This window comes from Peromyscus californicus, unplaced genomic scaffold (genome assembly GCF_007827085.1).
Source record: "Peromyscus californicus insignis strain IS unplaced genomic scaffold, ASM782708v3 Scaffold_5__1_contigs__length_169319896, whole genome shotgun sequence".
In the NCBI taxonomy this organism is placed as follows: Eukaryota; Metazoa; Chordata; class Mammalia; order Rodentia; family Cricetidae; genus Peromyscus; species Peromyscus californicus.
Window position 1 is genome coordinate 140,265,682 of NW_026294573.1, and position 15,308 is coordinate 140,280,989.

The 15,308-nt window shown below is 42.0% G+C and overlaps 1 long non-coding RNA gene across 1 annotated transcript in view; it reads left to right on the top strand.

Annotated features, from left to right (window-relative positions):
• The window catches only part of LOC128096942 (uncharacterized), a 267,925-nt gene that overhangs the window by 205,021 nt on the left and 47,596 nt on the right, over positions 1–15,308 (top strand). The window lies entirely within an intron of this gene.

Sequence of the window (15,308 nt, forward strand, 5' to 3'; positions counted from 1 at the left end):
GACTCTAAAATTTAGAATTAGATTCAGTCACAGACAAATGATCCATACATACCTCATTGAGGGCCAGATCAGCAGACACTGTAAGGGTGAATAGTCATGTGATGGGTACGAAGAGCCAGCGTCTATGACTCTGGTTCCCACTTTGTAATAAACATAAGGAGAAGAAATTTATACAGTTTAGGGTGGGAGAGCAGACAGTGTTAGCATTTAGGCATCTGTGCTGGCCTACCCTTAGGGTCCTGACAGAATATACCTCAGCTGCAGCCACTAAGAGCAACTCCTGTGATCATTCCCATGTTTCCTTATAAAAGGTGGGCTTTGCCCACCTCCCATCTCCTTTCTATTTCTCTTGTCCCCAGCGACTGGTCTCTGCCCCCTTCCCTGCCCCCTTCTCTGGCCCTTCTCTCCCCTTTCCCTCAATAAACCTCCTATGTGGGCCATGTTGTATGGTGTGACTCCTTCCAGCTGTTTTAAAAATACAACAGACAGAAACAAAGAGAACAGATCTGTTGTGAGTAGAATCCCAGCAAGACCAGACCAAACACCAGGAGAGCCTAGTGAGTAAAAAGGCAAAGTGGGTACCATTTAATGGGCCCTGTCAAGGTGTGCCACTAAGAGAACACACCAGGAACAGCAGAGTTAGTGCAGGAGGTTATTAGGGCATGGGGAGAGTGAAAGAGTGAAAGGCCATCTCTGAGTAGAGACATGAAAGGCAGGTAGACAGACAAACAGAGCAGGGAAGAGGGAGGGCCATGAGTGCAGAGCTCATAAACCCTGGATAATGGCGCTCAAACCACTTGTCACATGGTCTGAGACAGCCCCAGTTTTGATAAATTTTGTAGTAGACACCCCAGGGGTGACTGAGGATCAGGTTTCAACCTGGAGCTGCCCATTTCCAAGCCTGTGTTAGAGACTTAAGACTAGAGCAGTGCATCTGTTATGCCCAGATCACAGGGACCACCAAAAGACCACCAAGGAGACCAAATCCTATATGTAAAATGAAGAGCATTTATTTCAAGCTTGGAGCTTATTCTCTCTGTCCAACACAGGGGTGACAGCAAAAGCTATGAGTCCAGGCAGGGTGGGATATTTTTATCATAGCAGAGGTTAAGGGGAGGAGATTTCCAGGGTTCAGGACCCTGATTGGCTGACATTTGTCTAGGTATAGGTGTGTGCAGAGAATGTTTGGAATGTCACTTATTTCCCCTTAGATACAGGCCCTTCTTGGTTGGGGTCAGCTTATGGCTCTTCCTGGATGTTGCCTGCTAGTAAGCCTGTCACAGAAGCTGTGTCTGGGCCTCTAAGCCTGTCATATAGCTGTGTAGTCAAGCTGCCCTGGGCTCTCCACATTCCCCATTTCACAATTACCAATGACAAGACTCAATCATGAGCCCTAATTGCCCAGGGGTTCAAGGATATTCAACCATCAACTAACAGATTTCTCCAGGGCAGTGACATTTGCATCTATTACCATTCTTAAGGCCCTGCAGTTCTGATCCCTGAGTATAGCCAGATTGTAATCTCAAATGATTTATATAGAAATAACAATTTCTTAATGCCATATAATACCTCTTTGGTTCTGCAGAAAGAAAGCCAAGTATCTCTTCTTATTGCAGAACCATTTCCGTCAATAAATCATCAATTGATATTTTCCTGGTATGTCAATGGGCATTACAGTTAGACATTTTTTTCCCCCTATACAAAGGAGTTTTTTTTTTCCTAGTATTTCAATCTATTTTGGGCAGGGAACAAGGGACAACGTATTCTCTTCTGGAACTGCTACAAGCTGACACTGGGGTGCTGTTGTCAGGGCCCAAAAAGGTTGAAAAGCTAGTCAAAGGTTGGGCAATGGGGTATCTGTCAGAAACATGTGGCTATCTGACCCAGCTGTAGAGGCAGGGAACAATCACATTGACTGGACTGGTTTACATCAGCTTTTAGCAAGTCCAGAGCTTGTAGTCATCTAGAGCAGTGTAGTCAGCAATTAAAACTTAGAGGTGCCTGCCAGCCAAGTGGAAACCTGTTGAGACAAATTTAAATTAGGAACAGAAATTAAAATTTATGAACTTATTTGGAACTTTAAGCCCATAGTCTTAGTAATTGGGAAGGGCACGAGTCCCAAGACTAGGAAAGAGAAAAATATTATCCTTAGGAATAGACAAGTGGAGAAAATTTAAACTGTACTTATCTGGAGTCCTTTCAACCTCTGTGAAGTAGATCCAAGTTTAATCCTCTGAGGCCTATATGAACTATCCTACAAATGACATAACAGTTTTAGATTCATTAGTGCTATCAATCTGTACTGAAATCCATATCGTAGACAAGGCAGATAATGGGTATCTGTAAAACAGCAGAAGTGGACTCATACCTTTGAGTCCTAGCAAGAACTACAGATTTGGGTTAAAAGCATGTACATTTTCCTTCTGTCCAGAGAGCTCGGTATAAATTGGACAGAGTTTTTTTTTTTTTTTTGGCCTAATGAGAAGCACTTTTAAGTTTATATTTAGATGATAATCAAAGCAAATCTAAAATGTTGAACAGTAAGTAGTCATTGCTCTACCAGTTTATCAGAACTCTACTAAATGTTAAGCTCTGAACTTTTATATCATAGAATGGGAAAGGAATCAGGAATATTTTTTATAATCTAAATTATTTATTTATATCTTTTTAACTTGCATTTACATCAAACCATTTTCTGAGATCCTCAACACTTCTAAACTTTCATATCCTTAGACTTATTAAACCTTTATGACTTATTTAAACTTTTATATCTTAGAACATTTTCTTCAAAATGAGCTAACAAGCTGGTTATAGCCTTATAGAAGGATCTGGTTGTCTGATGCTGCCAAACTGACAAAGTCATAACTAGCCTAGGCATCAATAGTATCAGAGATCTGAGAAGGATAAATTTGAGTGCAGATCAAGCAGCTTCCAAATCTATAAAAAATGACAGTGACCAGTCCATAGCCAGGTCTCCATAGCACTGGAGGCAGAAGCTTCAGAACAGCATTATAACTTTGGCTACCAGGCTCATAAGAAGAGAGTTTTTCCTGTGGAAGAGAGACATGGGAAAGAATGATATTAATTGGTTAGGGAAAAAGGGGTGCAATCAATTTTCCAATGTCCTGCTGCTTGCCCACAGTCTGGGCAGGGTTCTGGTGGCACAAGTTGCATTGGGGTATCTTGCCCTGTGGTCAGCATTGCCATAATCCAGGTGGAGTTATTGTGGTGCCCAGCGTGTGATCTTCTTTAGAGACCTTGGGTCACTACTAGGTTCTGGGAGTCTGTCTGATGTAATAAGCTTTTAAATCAACATTTTAAATGGCATATTCTGCAGATCTCTGAAGTATTTGAGGGCTGTCCAGGTATATCTCAATAGACAAACTTTATTTCTAAATATTTGTTTTAGGCTCAACCCTGAAAACATATACAAGGAACTAAGTAAAGCTTATCCCTGTAATTAATTACATCAGTACTTAGTATGACTATAATTAAATAACTTGATTATTTATAAGATGACTGACTATTTACTTGTGTTCTCTTACAGTCTATAATAAGTAGCCTTAAAAATGATTTTGAATTAAAGCTCTTCTAGTATCAAATATTGATTCAATAAAGAAAGCAAAACAAAATAACCATATGTTAGTGGAGGGGCCATAAGTTCCTTTTGCCAGAGATAAGGAGGATGACTCCCTTTTTAGCAAGCAGTAACTTTCCCCAAGCCCCTGAGGGAATGGGAGCTTTATCTAAATGCCTGCCTGACCTTGGGAAAGGGACTTTGTAGTTTTATCTCTGTTAAGTATGAGCCTTAAATTTTTTTTCTCAACTGAAGCTCCAGTTTATCCAAATAGCTTAAGTTTAACAAATTTAGAAAAGACAAAGAGGCTAGACATATATTCTTAAGCCTAAATAGACCTTAAGTAAGGAGAAACATTCTCCAAGCTACTGGTTCTCAACTTTCCCAATGTTTTGACCTTTCAATATAGTTCCCCATGTTGTGGTAATCTCCCACTATAAAAATTTTCCCATTGCTATTTCATAACTTCACTTTTGCCATTGTTATGACTCTCAATGCTAACATCTGACATAGAGGTAGTCTTAGGCTACTCCTGTGAAAAGGTTTTTTAACTCATGGAGTCAAAAACTGTTCCAAGCACTTTGCCAGACTGCTTAGGTCATTGTCTTGCTGCATCACAAGAAATGAATATCTCAGTTTCTGGTTAGTATTTGGTGCTTATGGTTGTGACTCTAATTTTCAGCCTTTTATTTTAAGTCCAAATATTAACAATATAGAACATTTTATAAACTTAAAATATCCCATAGCCTTATAAATTTAAACATTTTAAAAACCATTTTTAAAGTGGTTTAAAATCTCTCAAATGTTTTAATGCAATATCAAAAATAAAGTACGCTCTTTTATTTTCAGAGGTATAAAACATGGCATAATCACAATCTGTATAAAGCAAAACCAAGCTCCAGAGTGCAAACAATCCCAAAGTTCAATATCTGGGATTCATTCACAATTATTTTGCTTTTTTACTTAGAGACTTGGATCATTTCTTTGGCCCTACCCTTGGCAGTATATACATATCTTGCCTTCTAGATCACAGCCTGCTCCATTTCATTGTGGCTGGTGCTTCTGGTGACTATCACCTGGCCCTGGCATTTCTAAAACTATCAAGGTCCACCATTGCAATAGGACTCTCTTTAGAACTCTAGCCCTGCCATACATTTTCAAACATCAGCTGTTCCCTGTGATCCCTTCATGTCTTTAAAACCATTATCACCTTATCACCTGGGTGACTTATAAATTACAAAGTTTAGCTACCAGAGCAAAGTATATTTTTGTGTATAAAAACATTAACGTGTAGCTTTAGTATCTTATTTATCAAATACCTTATTTATCAAACACATGTTGCCATTTATTTAAAATTTCTAAAAGCTTGCTGTTGAATACTTAGCAAAGAAAAAAGTACTTACGTGTAAATCTCTAAGTTAGCTTTTTTTAATCTGAATAGATCTTTATAACCTTAGTAAAAGATGGCTGCCTACATCATAATGAGGTCACCAGCCAAGATGGTGGAAAGTCATTGTGGTTGCTCTTTAAAACAAGTTTTTCTAAACAATAATTACATGCACACATATGCACAGCATATGGTGTACAGCACAACAACAGTGCACTCTCCTGCGAACTGCTGAATGCGCTCCAGGTCAAAGAACAAGGAAGCAATGGGTGTTAGGCTTACTCTTAGTCTGTACAATTTCAACCAAAGGGACTCTCTGTCCCTTCTGCTGACCACCTGACCCCATAGGCTGTCTGTGTACAGTTTCTTATCTGGAGTCACAATACATGCATAAGCCCAGGCATAAAACACACATACTTGTGGCTACATTTCTCACATATTCACACATTTATATAGGCAGGACATTCCAACATAAAGGCAAACAAACTTTTTCCCAAGGAAACAGTGTCAACTGACCAACTCAAAAATCCTAAAATAAAAGTCTACAGTTTTTGTAAGTCAGGAAAAGAACAAAATTACAACACACAAGACGAAAAACAGCTCTCCTGGGACCTGGAGGCAAAACCAAAAGGAAGACACCGGCCTCATGCCAGTCCTATGGGAGTGACCTGCATTGCTTATACAAACCAAATTCAAATACAAATCAACCAAAGGAATCCAAACCCATCCAAAGGACCTTAGGATACTCAACATTTGTCCAAAAGGCCAAAAGACCCATGTACAAAAGAATATCCAAATGGAAGCAAACACAAAAAAACACGAAAGTAAACACAGTAATCACAGACATAGAAAACTTACTGGATGGCTTCAGGCTCTATAGGCAGTGGTCCCAGTGGGCCTGAGGGATCCCGGACAAGCCCCCAAATGTTATGCCCAGATTTCAGGGACCCCCAGAAGACTACCATGGATATTAAATCCCACATGTAAAAGTGAAGAGCCTTTATTTAAAGCTTGGGACTTGGTCTCTCTGTCTGTATGATGCAGTGGTGAGAGAAGAGAACCCCGAGCCCAGGCAGGGTGGGGTTTTTATCATAGCAGAGGCTGAGGTGAGGGGATGTTCCGGGTTCAGGACCCAGATTGGCTGACATTTATCTAGGGTATAGGTTTGTGGGGGGAATGTTTGGAATGTCTGTTATTTCCCCTTAGATGCAGGCCCTCCCTGGGTGGGGCCAGCTTATGGCTCTTCCTGGATGTTGCCTGCTAGTAAGCCTGTCACAGAAACTGTGTCTGGGCCTGTAAGCCTGTCATGGCAGCTGTGTGGTCATTCTGCCCTGCCCACCCACATCCACTGCTATAGCCTGGGGTCAAGCAGTGAGTGTAGGGTTGCCTTTGGGTAGGACATCTTCACAAAGTTCCCATGAATAAAGTTGAATAAAGATGGTCTTTGCTCTGGGAATGTATTGAGTGTGACCTGGCATGGTGTAGAGGCAGATAAAAAGAAGAGTGACCTCCCATGTGGCCAGGGCACTGGGTTTGCCTGGCCAGGAAGGCTCAGCTCCTACCAGGCTTCCAGCACTAAGACAATAGGTTTTTTGTAAAAACACTATAATACTTTTCTCCACCAATGCAGTAAGCTCAATCAAGCTGAATAAAAAGTAATAAAAAGGTTTATTCTGAGCAAAGCAACTCCTGGGTGAGTCCTCCAGCCCCCAGAGATCGAGGTGGGGGGGAAGGGGCAGGAGAAAACACATGGTCAAACTAAAGGGGGGTGCTTACATACCCTGTAGGTGAGGGGTGATGACATGTCCTTTATAAGCTGGGTTTGTGCCCAATTATAACACTTTAGGTGGGGATTGGGCCACTGGTAACTTGTGGGGAGGAGCCGCCATGAATGTGGAACTGCGCTTTTTGGTGGGTTTTCTTTGTTGGAGATTCTCTGAAGGGATGGGGTTTGGAGAGGCAGGAATGGGGCTTTTGCAGGGCAAACTGTTCCAGCTGAACACTGTCACTTTATGCTGACAGCAATTCACTGAATTGAAGATATTCTCTGGGTGTGGTTACCAGAGGCAGGGGAAGGCAAGGCAAGGTCACTGAATAAAAAAAAAATAAATAAAAGGGAAGGACATGACTGCTCCTAGGTATGGTGGCCTAGGTATGGTGGAGGAGGAAGTTTATTGTAGATAAAAGGGAGAGCATAGCCAGAGGCAGGGGCATCTGGGAGGGTTCAGGGTGGACATGAGCCTAAGCCATGTGAGGAGAGGTGGAGGGGAAGGGAGAAGGGAGAGAGAGGAACCAGGTGTAGCACCCAAGAGGGCAAAGGTAAAGAAAAGGGGCAGGTAACCAAAAAGGCTGGATTGTATAGGGAAGAGCCTCTGCAGGGAGGGCTGCCCAAACCCTGGGTTGGAGAGTTGGGTAGGGAGTAGAGTATGGGGTATGCTAGCCTTATCCTATAACAGGTAGGGACTGAGGGACGCTGGGAGAACCTGGTGGTCAGGTCTGTTTTGATATGTTAAATAGGAACCTAAGCCATTTGTCCCAGTGTTTGGGACTTAACAGTAACCACCAGGCAATGAGCGAAGGAGCAGCAGTGTCCTGAAGGGAGGAGAGTGAGCCTGAGGAGAATGCTTCTCAAGGAAAGTACCAGTTCTGTGTAAATACACCGGTAGAACTACTTACTTAATAGCTAAAAACCCAAGAAAACAGAATCATCACACGCATGCTTATACTAGACCGTGAGTTTGGCTCCACCTTACCCTGACACAGGGGCCCAGGAGCCAGCACTGCTGTGTCTGCAGCTCTCAGCTCTGCTCTGGTTTCAGGGCCACTAAGTTGTTAGTGTTGATGCCCACCCAGCACTGAACTTTGGTAAAAACCAGTTACTTTAAATGACATAGTTTCTGGATTTCAACTTCCTTACAGCCTGGAAAGGGTTAAGTGAGTTGATACACATAGAGTATCACCTGGACACAAGCCAGAGCCATCTATCTGGGAAGAGGGGTTTCCAGTTGAGAAAGTGTTTCCATGAGACCAGGCTATTGGTGAGCCTGTGGGGCCTCTTCTCAATTAGTGACTGATGTGGGGTCACTCCTGGGCTGGTGGTCCTGGGTTCTATAAGAAAGCAGATTGAGTGAGCCAAGAGAAGCAAGCCAGTAAGCAGCACCCCTCCATGACCTCTGCCTCGGTGCCTGCCTCCAATTTCTGGCCTTTGATAAACTGTGGTATGAAAATGTAAATGAAATAAACCCTTTCCTCCCCAACTTGCTTTTGGCCATGGTGTTTCATCAGAACAACAGAAAACCCTGACTAACACACTCTGTTCTAGGATAGTAGAGCCCATGGTTCTTGTGGAGAGGCCACGTGTAGCAAAGATCACTTTTGTCCACTAGAAGTACATGTTCCCTCTCTGATGTGGAGAATTGAGGAGGCTGCCCAGTCAGGACTTATCCTTCCCCAAAAGAGCTTTCATCCAAGGGTTTGTGGCCCTGATTCTCAATGGCAGTGTTAATCCAAAGTGTTCTTTGGTCCTGGGGCTGAGGCTATGGAGCATCAGGATTGCTTGGCTGGAACAAGCCTCCAGCTCACCCCAGTCATTCCTCTCTCTCCAATACCTACCCTCTCAGAGAACCCCTGAAAAGCCCAGTTCTGCATTCCTGGTGGTCTCAGCAGCTCCTCCTCTGAAGCTGCCAGCTGCTCAATTTCCGCCCTAAAGTGTTACAATTGGGCACAAACCTAGCTTGTGGTCATTACGTCATCACTGGGCCGACAGGGTATGTAAGCTCCCTCCCTTAGATCGGCCATGTGATTTTCTCCTGCCTCAATCTCTGGGGGCTGGAGGGTCACTTGGGAGTTGCTTTGCCCAAATAAAACTGGTCGTTTACTCTTTCAATTCAGCTTGATCGGGCTTACTGCATCTGTGGAGAAATCTATTATCAGGGTACAGAAAACCTAATAAGGATATATTTGCAAATTTTCTTTCCTCACATCTGACAGATTTTTGAAACTTAGGGTGACACAGAGACTGTGCCTTGAAGATGGCAGTTCTCATCATGCCTGAAGGTAAATAGGCTCCTTCCAGCAACCCACTGAGACTAATTAGTAACCTCTTCAATGCCACTTCCCAGTACCAGCCCTGTTACTACCTGCGAAGTAACTTCACCACTTCACTGGAGCCTGGTTCCAGAAGCCAGGCTTTAGAGAACTGCTGTGAGTCAAGAAGTCATGAAGAGAGGGCACTGTGCCTAGTATCATTCTATCCTTTGTGGGTATTGTCAGCTGACTAGTTTGTAACATAACTACTTTACATTGCCTTTTTTCTTACCTTAGTGTAAGGATCTTGGGTGATATGAACACCCAAGATCATTACCATTTCCTCAGTAGGTTTCTGACATCAGATGTCTACTAGAAGGCCATGGGAAGAGCGGGGATGGGTGGGAAAAGGTCCACAGTAGTAAATTATAGTAAGAAAGGAGTAAGATATTCTAGTATGGCATGGTGATGGTAGATAACAAATACGCTGTGTATTTTAGAACACTAGAAGAAAGGGTTTCACTCTCAAGAACCAGTAATGTATAAAGGGGATCTGTTTAACCACACTTAAACATGACATGTGCTGAAACATTACACAGTACCTCACATTATATACAGTTTTTATTTTATGTATCATTTACAAATACATTCAAAATGTTTTAACCCCTTCAAGTTTCCGAGTCTCTAAGTAGGGAGTACATGTAGATGGTAGTTCTGTCAGGATGGTAAATGTTACTGGAGAGCTGGGATTAAATGAGAACTTGGAAGGACACACCCATGTACATAAATGGTCAGCACTAGTTGGGTTGGGGATTTCTCATTAGAGTTGCAGCATCCTGGAGGTGAGGGAGTTGGAAAGAGATAGTAGTGTTAGGTATGATCAAAATACTTGCATGTACGACATTTTCAAAGAGTAAAAAATATTGTTTCCAAAAATGCTGAGCATGATGCCATACTTCTTTAATCCCAGCACTCCACAGGCCCACACAAAGGCATTCAAATCTCTGTTAGAAAGTTAGAGGTCAGCCTGGTCTACATAGTGAGGTCTAGGCCAGCCAATGCTTCTTTTGTTTTCTGTATGAAAGTTCAAGTTTAGACACCAAAACATGAATGAAAAAAGGGTTCACCATCTGTGATAGGGTATTCTGATCATTGCCTCCTGGAGTCTCCATCCTTTGCAGTAAATGAAAGAGGCATCGAAGTCTGAAATGTCCCAGGTGTCAGCAGGTTGTGGTCCTCTCTTTTGTAGTATTTGGTATCGATGCCCTGGACTTGTTCAGTCCAGGTGCTCCTTAGACAGTTAGAAGACAGTGGAGTTGCACCTACAAGGTGTCTAGTAACTTAAGTGTCCATGCATTTCCACTGAGAAGGGCCCTAGGCTGTTTCTTTGGAAATATGAGTCCTGCTGTGAGCAAATGAAGCAATGCACCAAGGCACTTTGCAAACTGTAACACATTGTACAAATGCAAGGTATTATAATATAAAAATTACCCCCCTTTGGATGTTCATGGGAATATAAACTTGCGGGCTCATTGTGTCATAATACAAGAACTGTATTTTATGATTAATTCTTTATGTTCCCTTTGTGCTTTTGTGCTTAAATATACAAAACCTCCTCCCACTAAACACAAAACACACACACACTTATACACAAACACACATATAAACAGTATACATACAGACACATACACACAGACTCACACACATTCATACACACACACATACCTCACAATGGTTACTCCTGTTATGATGTCATTAACACAACCTCACACTGTGCTGCCTTCCACTCCTAGCACAGTTACCAGATGAACTCTCATGCTCTTTGGAGATATATACGGTGGTTTTCTGTATGGTATAATCTTCAGTGAAAGCCCTGAGCAGCTTCTAGTTTGCATTCTAGAGAACTGCAAGGAATAAGTGAACACACAGCAAATGCTTTAGGTGGAGTAAATGGAAACACTGCCTTGGCATGAGCAGGCACTAATGATTGCACTGTGTTTCAGGTTTTGGGTGATGGAGACACCCCTTTGCTGAGGGGCATCTGTGGCACCCACTGAACCAACACAATATGCTCCTTGGGCTGCTGTGAGTGGAGTGAGATGCAATCACTGCTGTAGTTGAAAATTCCAAGTATTTTGAGGGTTTTGATCTTTTTATTTAAACAAATGGGTTCTTCTGTAGGCGAGAGACCAGATGTTACACTGAGATGTAGCTGTGTAGGGCAAATGACAGTGACTGGCTTAATTATGGTGGTTTAGAGATTTTGTAGCACATTTATACATGTGAGCTTCTATTTTTATTTTGAGGATAAAAATGATTAAAACTGTGCCTTAATCAGCTTTCCATCACTATAATGAAATAGCTGAGATAATCAATTTATAAACAAAAAGGTTATTGTGGTTCACAGATCTTGGAACTTCCATTGCCTTACTTTCAAGGGGAACATGGATATGAACTTGGCTAATCTTGTGGGAGTCAAAGACTGCAGGGGAGAAGGATGTTTCCCTTGCCCTATAGAGTTGCTTTGATTTGATTCAAATGGCTTATCCAGCTCTTCATCATCTCATGAGTCAGTAGTTGCCAAAGTGTGACCATAGGTTCAAATATTGGTTTCATCTGTCCATGAAACAGTCTCTCCAGTAATTAAGGTGGTTCATGTTCCTGGCAGATCAATGAGAATCTGCACATCACAGGAACATACATAACAAACATACATGGGAGCCCTGGGAGTTGAGAAGCCCTGGTTTCCATCTACCCGACAAATATACATGGTGCTCTCATCTTCAAATTGATTTCTTTTTCCTCCTCCTTCTGGAATTTTCTCTGATCCTATGTATGTCTTCCACCCTCATCTAAAAGTGGTTTTTAACTTACAATTACTGAAATAGAAACACTCACTTTCCCTCTGAAGCTTACAGAGCCTGGAACCTGAGCATGGGGGATAAGAAGACAGTATGTTCCTTGCTTTTCTTCTCTTCTCTCTTCCACACTCCAGATTGAAAGTTGGGTAAGGACATGGACGTTCTCATTTTCTCAGAGGTTCTTCCTGTTGTGATTCACCGTTAATTCCTTACAGCAGTAGCCACAGTGTACGGCCTCTACTCCCTGCACAACAGGCAGGTGCCTGAGTTCCCTGCAGAGTGAATGACCTTAGCATTTTGACTGCTTTTCCTGCCAAACTCAGAGTCTGCCTTCTTTATCCCAAGGCTTCTTCTAGCACAGTCATAAGAAAAATTTGGAGGCTGAGATCAGGGAATGAAGCCACATGCCCAAAGAACCCTCTCCATTCTCTTGGGATGGATTCTGAGGACTATTCTATAAGCTTTTGGAAAGCCTCCAGAAAGAGTAAGCTCAATGGCCCCCAACAGTAGGCAGCTTGCACACTCCATTTCTTGATGGTGTTGGATACTCCCTCTACTTCCTCCCTTGAACTCATCTCATTACTTGTCCTCAAGTTCTTTGGTTAGGGGTCTGCCCTTAGAAGATCCTATGCTGAGACAGTTATTGAATATTACTAAAGCTAAAAGAGCTTGTCTACATTCATTGACAACATCTGCATGGTTATGATATTTATATTTTGATGGTATTTTCTAATAGTGCAAACCTAAGGTTTTGACGTTTTATGCTTTATGGTCAACTATGAACCTTAGTGAACATATTTAAGTTGCTCACTAGAAGTTACTATTACATACCACTATTTTTACTTTATAAATGAGCAAACAGTGTAAGAGAGGGAAAATGACTGATCAAAGTTCTAATGAAGATCTGGATAGAAAGCTCAAGGCTGTAGCTTAAGTTTTCCTGCCTGGCCCATGGTCAGGCAAATCTCTCTCACCTGCCAGTCCCACAGCCACTCAGACCCGACCAAGTAAACACAGGGACTTATATTGCTTACAAACTGTATGGCCGTGGCAGGCTTCTTGCTAACTGTTCTTACAGCTTAAATTAATCCATTTCTATAAATCTATACCTTGCCACGTGGCTCATGGCTTACCGGCATCTTCACATGCTGTTTCTCATCGTGGCGGCTGGCAGTGTCTCTCACTCAGCCTTCCATTTCCCAGCTTTATTCTCCTCCTTGTCCCGCCTATACTTCCTGCCTGGCCACTGGCCAATCAGTGATTTATTTATTGACTAATCAGCAACACATTTGCCATACAGACCATCCCACAGCACAAGGCTCTTGTTACTGTGTAACTGTACGTCATCCTATCCTACAGTTAGGGCATGTGCCCTTCCACATCAAATTTATGGAAGACAATTTTTTCTAATTTAATTAGACTTTTACCTGCTGCAAAACAGCAATATATGTTTCCTATCTTTCCAATGGCATGCACATGGATGCAAATGAACATTTTAAAAAAATTTAATTTTTTTTATTATACAGTATCTCATTATACAGCATTGGCTGTCCTGGAATTCAGGGTGTAGATCAGGCTGGTCTCAGAATCACAGAAATCCTCCTGCCTCTGCCTCCCAAGTGCTGGGATTGAAGGTGTGTGCTACCATGCCTGGCCATAGATGAGCAATTTAATTGTCTAAATGACTTTTATAGTTCATCCCTACATATAATTATGAGTGTATACTTTCTGAAGATTGCTCCTTAATTGGGAAATGGGACATTCTGCTACATAGTTGTGTGACAATTCTTTTAATCTTGTTCCCAAAGCAACCTTCTGGAGAGATGGGGATGGGGGTGGATGGGGTGGGAGCTGGAGAGAAAAATGAATTATGTTTAGTGAAGAAGCAGATCTCGGGTGATTCACATTGAATGCCTCTGCCCGACCCACACACCTCAATTTGACAGCACACCTCTGTGCTCATAAAGAAAAAAGAGACAGTTTAGTTTATTAGGGAGCCAAATATGAGTGATCATGGTCTGGGGACACAGATTCAAATACTGTGTTCCACTGTGGAACTGGTTCCATTGTTATGAGGTAACTCCTTCAGAGAACACCTGGGCTCTTAAAGTCAATAGAAAGTCTTTATTCACAGGCCAAGGGGCTACACAGGGAACTTATATAGCCAAGAGTCTTACCAATATTAGCTTTTTGTGCACAAAAACATATCCGTGTAGACACACTTCAATAGCAAGAAAAATTAGCAACAAGCAGGGCTACAGAAGCCAAAAAGCAAGGTTGGAACATTTAGGGACTTTCCCAGAACTATGCACTGTGATGGATTGGATATTTGGTTTTGATTTGGCAGGTGTTGGCTGTATAAGTGCTGAGTTCTTAGGTCAGAATGGTGCCTTGGTGCCTCTAACATGGCATCAACTGTGCTAAGGTCTAGAGGCCTGTCGTTTTATTAGCTACAGATCGAGAAAGTAAAAAAAAGGCATTCATCAGATGCATTCATGGGGACCTCAATTAGGTGGTCTACAGCAAATCCAGGAAATCTGCTATGGGTTTAAGATTCTGTCTGATAACATTCTTAGCTTTAGGATTGGTAGAAGTCAGGGCTTTGCTAGTAATGCATCTTACATATTCTGATAGTCACAAGGATCTTAGTTCAGACACAGAAGTGGGCAATGGCTTTCATAGGGATTAAAATTAGCTCAGGATAATTTGGCTGTGGTCTGCAATACTTTAATTCTCCATGAGCACTGAGTCCAGTCAATTGACCATGTAAATCTTTAACACAGGGCAAACAGTTTTTAGTGTGTGCTTCTGGGAACTTCAATTAGTAGGGAAATCTCTCCTCAATAAATACTTCATCTTTTAATAATACAGAGCATTTCTCTTATGCAAAAGACTAATTCACCATGTATTCAGCTCTTCATGTTGAAAATTTAAGTTAATACAACAATGAGATTCTCAGTCCTTTCCTAAAGGAAACAGACACACAGCCAGGGCAGACATGCAACCCACTTGCACTACTTACGTGCCAAATGCACATGCAACACCAGGAACTATCCTCTCATCTTAAATAAGTATTGAACATTGTTACCAAGGCCTGTAAGTTTTTGTGAAGCTGATTTAGGATTGCTTCAGAAACCCTGCAGAGAATATCATCACAATGGACAAGTTTCTAAAATGGAGGCAAGTTTTCTACCTCAACCTCTAATGTACCTGATTCCTCAGTTCTGCCCTTGAGATTTTGTCAGGGAGTCTGCACAGGAGGAAGGAATACTCAGGTGTCAATCCCTAGGTCACACAGATGTTGTCCAACACTTGTTGTTCTCTTAGTTCTTGTTAAAACCTTCTCTCTGTGTTTGTTGTTGTTTTGAGGAATCAAGAATGTAGTAATAAGACTTCGAGTCCGTTCATTTAGAGAAAGGCTAGTTTAAAATAGGCTCCTTTTGGAAAGCATGAAGGA